The sequence below is a fragment of the Plecotus auritus genome (genome assembly GCF_963455305.1).
Source record: "Plecotus auritus genome assembly, chromosome: 3".
Lineage (NCBI taxonomy): Eukaryota > Metazoa > Chordata > Mammalia > Chiroptera > Vespertilionidae > Plecotus > Plecotus auritus.
Window position 1 is genome coordinate 145,460,162 of NC_137772.1, and position 8,199 is coordinate 145,468,360.

The window sequence follows — 8,199 nt, forward strand, 5'->3', positions numbered from 1 at the left end:
CCTCCTCAGCCCCCACCTTAGGTTCTGCTTTCGCAGTTCACCCAGATTAGGTTCTGATTGGTTGGTTTCTATGCCAGTCAGCATCAAAAGCTCCACCTCCTAGGCAGCCATTGGCAACTCACACTTCACCCAGATTTAGTTCTGATTGGTCAGTTTCTATGCCAGATCAAAGAGGCGGGGCTGATCAGCAGCCCACTAGGAGGCCCTGAGAGAAACAGAGGCATGGCTGCTGGCAAAGCCGGGAGAGAAAGAGAGAGGCAACAGCTGATCAACAGCTGCCAGGGAGGCTGGGGATCAGACCCTGCCTCTCTCTCTGCAGGCCTCTCTCTGGGCCTGATCCGCAGTGCCCTAGGCAGTCAGTGCTGGGTCACCACGGCAACCCAGCATTGACTTCTGGTGTTTGGTGGAGGCTTGGTCGTTAGGGACCCTGGCTCTTTATATATATAGATTATTTACTTTACTACGTAATTTAAGAATAATAATAAAAGTTAATATTTATGTAGACTTCCTTTTTGCCAGGCACTGTTCTGAAAACTTTATTTATGTTATTGCATTTAATTTTCACAATAACACTTTGTGTTATATTATTATTATTATTCCCATTTTAGAGATGAATGCAGAAATAGGAACATTTTTAGGCTTAGATACCAGTCAGATAAGCTATTTGAATAGATAGGATCTAGAAACTCTTACAACTGCATTTTCTTTAATAGCCATCCCAGACCATTCCGTCTACAGATAATAGGATGGAAATAACAACTCTTAAAATTTTAATATAAAAGAAAGTATGAAATTTTAAGGAATATGTCATAGCACATTTAGTTTATTTAATGGGCAGTGTTCCATGTTCTCTCTTTAGTCTGCAGTAGTACAGATTTTTGGCTTATCTAGAGATTTACTGGATGAATAGAAATATTTGCTTGATGAATTTGCCTGTAGAAATTGATATTTGCTCTATAAGTGATGAAAATAAAATTGGACACACATCACCTGGGAAAGATGTACCCCATGTAAGTCCTAAATGCTTTGTCAATTGTTATCCCTAATTGGGGCTAGGTGCCTTTTAGGACACTTGGTTAAGTAAATTATTTCAGTGATCCATAAACTGTGACACTTAGCAATATGGTCTGGCACACAGGGATCTTAGTTTTCTATGGACCTCAGTAGCAGGCACAGGTAGATCATCTGTAAGATGTTTGGTTTCCAGCAACTGAGTAAGGCTTTTCTACTTTCTTTGGCTTGAAAACTTTACACATCTTGGGGATGGGAACTAAACCAGATCTATTCTGTAAACTATTTCTTATGTTTCCTGAAGCCCTTTGTTTATTCCTCAGTCTCAGCAATTGCCACTGAAAGCTCCATCTCTCTGTTCCACTAGGCCAGTGGTCGGCAAACTCATTAGTCAACAGAGCCAAATATCAACAGTACAACGAACGAAATTTCTTTTGAGAGCCAAATTTTTTAAACTTAAACTTCTTCTAACACCACTTCTTCAAAATAGATTGGCCCAGGTCATGATATTTTGTGGAAGAGCCACACTCAAGGGGCCAAAGAGCCGCATGTGGCTCGCAAGCCACAGTTTGCCGACCATGGCACTAGGTTGTGAAAACTTGGAGGGCTGAGACTATCTTATTCATCTTTGTATTTCAGCAATTATTATAGAAACTGGTATTGAATTGAATTTAGTATTGAAAACTAAATACACTAATGAATAGTAAATGATTCAGAAATATAATGGATACATGAATATAACCAATTAATGCAAGCTGAACTAAATATACAACTTCAACTATTAAATTATATGGGTCTTTCTGTAAGCATAATATAAATGACATAAGTGAGTTCATACTTTTTCTATTAAATCTCAGTTCTGATTAGACTACTTTTTCTGCACTTCCTCTATTCCGGGTTTCTATGTGGTACTCATTATTTTTATATTCCCTCAGAGTTCAGATATTAAACTACAGTACTTTCAGCCCTTGCTATGAAAGATTCTCCATTTCATTTGAATTGTCTTCTCTTTATCATTGCAAATCTTTGTTCTTTGAGTTAAGTTCCCTTTGGTTTAATTTTGTGGGTTGGTTAGCCATCTGTGCTCAAGCTTAAATTTCTCAATGACAATGTGCTTCCTAAAATGTTAAGTCTCGGGTTCTGAGTCTTCTGTAGATTTCCACTGTAGTCCCATGGGCAAGAGTGGTACTCACATCCTTCTGGTGCAGACTTGCCAAACAATATAGTTGAATTGTCCAGCTTCCTTTCACTGGCCATAGTAGATGTTGATAATATTTGTCCTCAGATTGTGCTGAACACTTTTCTAGTCCAAACTAGATGCTCCCCTCTGAGTCCCACTTTTAGTCTTTTTTGTTTTTTCTAATCACCAGCTCATACACAGTTTGTTCTCTAAGTACAATATCCTTGTGATTTGTAATTGCAAGCAGGAAGACTACTGCCAGAAAAATAAATGTCTTAGAAATATTGTTTTATTCTAATATTGTTTCCTTTGCTATGTTTTCTCATAATTCTATCATTGCTAAATCTGGATGAAACTCTACCAGAATGATGGATTGAATTGTGTCCCCTCCTCGCATTCATATGTTAAAGTCTTAACCTTTCATACCCCTGAGCCTGACCTTATTTGCAAACAGGATAATTGCAGATGTAATTAGTTAAGATGAAGTCATAAAGGAATAGGATGAATCCTTAATGGAATATGACTGATGTCCTTATAATAAAGGGAAATTCAGATACATACACAGGGAAAACACCATGTGAAGGCAGAGATCAGGGCAATTCCGCAAAAGCCAGGACATGCCAAAGACTGAGAGCGAACCACCAGAAACTAGGGGGGAGGCATGGAACAGATTTTGCTCTCACAGCCCACTAAAGGAAGCAACCCTCTTGACACCTTGATCTCAAACTTCTGCCTTCTGGAACTTAAATTAAATTAAACTAAATTATTGTTTGTTTTTTTCCTAAGCCACCTAGTTGTATACTGTGTTATTGCAAAGGTAACAAACTAGCAAACTTGAACACATATAAAGCTGTCTATTCCTTTAAAAAAGACTCATCCACTTTAATGATATTCTACCTAATTTCTAACCTCACAATATATAACAGAATTTTGTTGTGAGGCTAAACAAAATGAGAAATCCTCATTATGCCTGATATTTCATCAATCATTTGATAAGTTGTTACATTGTTTCAAGTAAGTATAGAATCTTAAAATTATGACCTTAAATTTTTTTATTTCTGTCACAAGAAATATATTGTTATTATTGTTTTCAGGAAACAATTGTAGAAATTTATTGTAGAAATTTAAACCATTTTTGTGCCTAAATAATTATTGCTTTCTCTTAAACTGTGTAACTCAATTGATATTAATTTCATGTATTGCATCTCCATATTTTACAGGCCTTTCTCCTCTTTAAATATAACTAAATTATATTTTAACTTTGCATAGAGCATTAAAGAAAGAACAATTTATTGGGCACAAAATGTACAAAATTGTAAATTTTCTGCCACATTATTTTAGAAAGTCTGTGTAGTGCATTTTATTCAATCCTTATATAGCTATCTCTCTACCTATCTATATAACTGATTTTTACATTCAAAATTAAACACAAATTATATTACATTGTGAGATTACATAATCCAAAATATGTTGCATTGCTTGATTCCTGTTTTTATTGCCTTTCTTATCATTTTTTCTATATATAATAGATTGTATTCTGACAAGGCATTATTCAATGATGGTTAATCAGGGAAGTTTTGTGTAAAGGGTAAACTTCTTAAGGTAGAAATGAGTGCTTTTTATGCTAAATTACAATAAAAATATTTGTTTCCTTATATGTATTTGCATTAACAACTATATTATGTTACTATTTTTCTCTTCATTGATAATATACATATCATATACATGTATATCATTGTTCTAATAGTTTATGATAGTACACATTTGAAGACATGAAAAGAATATCACATTTTAAAATGTGATGTATTATAATCAAAGTTAATTAAATTAAAATCTACTTTAGACATCTCATATGTGAAATTATTAAGAGAGGCTTTCTTTCCTTAATATAAGATGCTTAATTATTGTGGTTGGTGATAAGGAGAAGAAAGGCATATGTTGTTCTATAGAAATTGTAAACTGGAAAATAGGTAATAGCATGTCATATTTCCAGTTTCCATACCACAATCCTAGAGTCCAAAACATTCATTGTTTGTGTTGTCTAGTGTAGCAGTTTTTAAAACTTTAGTCCAAAGAGAATTAGAAATTCTGAAAAGTCCATTTATGTGTCAAAAGAGAAAGGTCAAGCAGAAGTTGAGACCAGCAAGTTCCCAACACCTTTAATAGGACCAGCTTAACTTTTATCTCCCCCCCTTGTTTTTTGTTTTTGTTTTTGTTTTTGTTTTGCTCTGTAGCAAGATTCCATTTGAAAGGTGTTATCTGATGATAAAACACTTGAAATCCAATGATCTGATTATTTAACAATGTAAAAATAGCATAAAATATGTTTAAAAAATACACAAAAGCATACTTTTATTGACTTTCATGTTAATTTATGGAGTTTTAGAGATAAGCAGAATCATGGGGTTTATTAATACCAAGTACAAATGCCTACCAGAGGAGGGAATAGAAGACCCCCAATTTTAATTCTCTTTTTCAAGGTCACAGAGTTAATGAATGATAAACAACTAAGGAGCCACATTTTCTGATCATGTTATTTCCCAAATGCAATAATGCTTCCTTCTGTTGGAACCAGTGTCCTAAATAATGAACTGGTCTTTGGTCCGTACCAGTTTTATTACCTTCCATGTTTATATTAACAGGAAAAACAAAAACAAAAAACCAGCTTTGTATAAGCAAACATTTGTGACTGAGCATCTTTATTTTGACTTCACAGGAGAAAATGCTATTTGGGATGGTGTTCTGTGATATACCTCCAGTAAAGATAAGCATTCTAGTCTTATTTCAAATTTATTCCATTTGTATATGTTCTCAGTAATTTAAGTGTTTATAAATGGTTTATTCCCTCTTCCTATGAAGTACAAGGGATTTATTATTTTAAATTGGATACTTAAATTTCCAAATTAATTTATCATTTTTATTTGGCAGAACTAAAAACTGACTTTACATAGAAATTCCAGGAAAAAAAAAGTTTTGTATTCTTTAGTTGCCAAATTCCTTAAGAAAATATACTTAAAACCAAATACTTGGAGTTACTTGAAGTCAAAAGGTAGATACTATGAAATGATCCAGAGCCTAACTCAATAAATATTTCAGCATTTATGTCTGGGGAAAAGGATGAAATGAGTGGTTATGTGGCAATCACAGTAAATTAAAAGGAAAACAATTTGGGGAATTAGGGAAAAAAATGATTACATGAGTAGAAATTACATAAAAAGTCAGATGATTTTTAAAGCTCTTGTCTGAGCTTTACATCTTGTTTAATATTTAAATAATCTAAGCCAAATATAACAATGGCCTATTGAACACAGCCCTGAACATTTTTGTATTGGTTTCCTGAGTGTAACATACAACCTTTTAGCCATCTGGCATTTCATTTGGGATCATAAGCTTTGCTTGAAGAAGAGAAATATTGCAAGCTAAAATTATAGTTAATATAGGGTAAACTGTACTAACATCTGTGCACATGACAACTTATATTTTGCTACACCTAAACCTCTTTAGAATTGCAATGACCATTTTGAAATTTTACTAGTTTGTAGGCTAAAATAACATTTATTTTCCAAGCAAAATGGTATTCTCATTTATATTCCCTGATTTCAATAAAGTATATTATATGGGCAGTCTGCTACAAATTGATTTTGAAAATTTTCTTTGAATATTGTCAGTGCTTTTAAATCTTGAATCTGAGAATTTCTTAAAAATATAAATGACTACCTGCACTCATCCTCATTACCAAATACTCTGAGTATTTTCACATTAAACTGGCACAACCATCTCTTACCCCATCACTACTTCTAAATTTCCATATTACACTATTTCATGTCACTTTTTGATTCATTTATGTAGCAAACATGAAGAGTACCCAAATTATAAATAATACCTTAACACATTTTTACAAAGTGAATATACTAATGCAGTTATTACCTATGTTAATAAAATAGTACTTGAGCTGCTTCACAGAAGCCCTCTAGTATTCCTTCGCACTCACCACTTTTGTCTTTTCCAAAGTTTACTACTATCCAGACTCAATCATTAATTGGGTAATTTTAGAGCTCCATGTAAATATAATTGTAAATTAGGTATTATTTTGAATCTGGCTAGTTTCATTCAATATTATATTTATTAGATTCATTCATGTTATATGTAGCAATAATTAATTTTGTGTAGTATCCCATAGTATTGACAACCAGAATGGTGAGCTAAGGGTGTTTCCCAGGGTCTTGTCTCAAGACACCAAAGAATGAACTCCTCGGACCAGAAGATTTAAGCAAAAGTGTGGAAAATTTATTACAAGCAGATTCAGACTCCCCTCATGGGGAGGGGGACCCAATAATGGGCTGGCACCTTGTAGTCCAGGGGTATATAGTTGCTATAAGCCTGCTTCTACATCTATTCATGTCGTCACCTGATTGATTCCCTCAATTATTCTTGCCCAACAACTGACCTGAACTCTCTCTGTTTCTATGCATTAGTACACCTTGTTGCTGCAGGCCCTCCCTTGTTTTCCCATGCCTCCCATTTTGAGTCCAGAAACATTTTATTATTTCTGCTCAGTTGGTTCCTGTGAATAGTCTTGCTCAAACTACCATGTCTGCCCCTGCCTACATTCCACCTGCCTTTGTTTCCACTGGACCCCTGCCCTCTCTTCCTGCCCTTTCACTATGAATGTAAAACAATTTATCTTCTTTTGATATACATTTTGATTACTTCCAGACTGGGGTATTTATTATAATGAGACTGATAAAATTATAATTATGTGTTTGGTTGACACACTAGTATATGCTTTCCATTAGTTATATGCCTAAGAGCGGAGATTCTCAAAGTTTCTACATTTGTTCTGCAAATTGATTTTCCAAATTGTTTGACAAGGTTCCAACTTGTTTTCAATACGGTTGCATTGATTTACTCTGCCATCAGCAGTGGGTGAGTTCCAGTGGGTCCAGGTCTGCATCAACACTTGATATCAGTCTTTCAAATACCGTTCCTTCTGGTGAAAATGTTGTGATATTACTTTGAAAATAATCTTATTACAGAACACATTCTATTAATTTCTGTGCTATAATAATTTTCTCATGTTTAATATGTATCAGGATCTTATCTTTACTACTTTCACTTCTAATCCACAGCAGCAAAAAAAAATCTGATTAAAATAATGGCAAGGAAGTTAGCTGATATGCTATCTGACACATTGATTATCATTATTGATTCTGTTTTGTTTTTTTTTCTTGCTATGGTTTTCAAGAAAATTCAACCTCTTAAAATTTTGGATGCCATTCATATTATAGATTTTATAAACCACTACCTACTACTCTATGGACATGTCAATAACAAACAACAAAAGGAAGTTAATGTTTTCCCATTTTTATGTTTTTAATTCCTATTCACCATATTTCTTAAAAGTGAAATTGTCTTTCCTTCCTGAACATCCATCCACTCCCCAACATGATGCAATCTGTTTTATAACACTTCACCTCCCTAAAAATACATTCAATTATGACATGAATGATGTTATGGTAGGTAGAATAATGGCACATCCTAACTCTTAGAACTTATCAACATGTTATGTTACATGGCAAGAGGGAATTAAGGTTGCAGATAGAATTAAGATTGCTAATCAGCTGATCTGAAAATAACAGGATTACCCTGGATTATCTGGGTAGAGTTATTGTAATCACAAGTGTTTTCAAAGGAATGTAGTCCCATTTGTTTATTTTCTCCTTAGTTTCCATTCCCCTAGGAGCTGTATCGGTTAAGATATTGCTATGACAAATGTCTGCTATTTTGTTGCCTATGGAGTCTTCTTAGATTTTTATGGTTTCCCATCTTACCTTTAAGTCCTTTATCCATTTTGAGTTTATTTTTGTGTATCGTGTAAGTTGGTGGTCTAGTTTCATTTTTTTTTTTTTTTTGCGTGTATCTGATCAGTTTTCCCAACACCATTTATTGAAGAGACTGTCTTGACTTCATGTAGGCTCTTGTCTCCTTTGTCAAATATTAATTGAGCA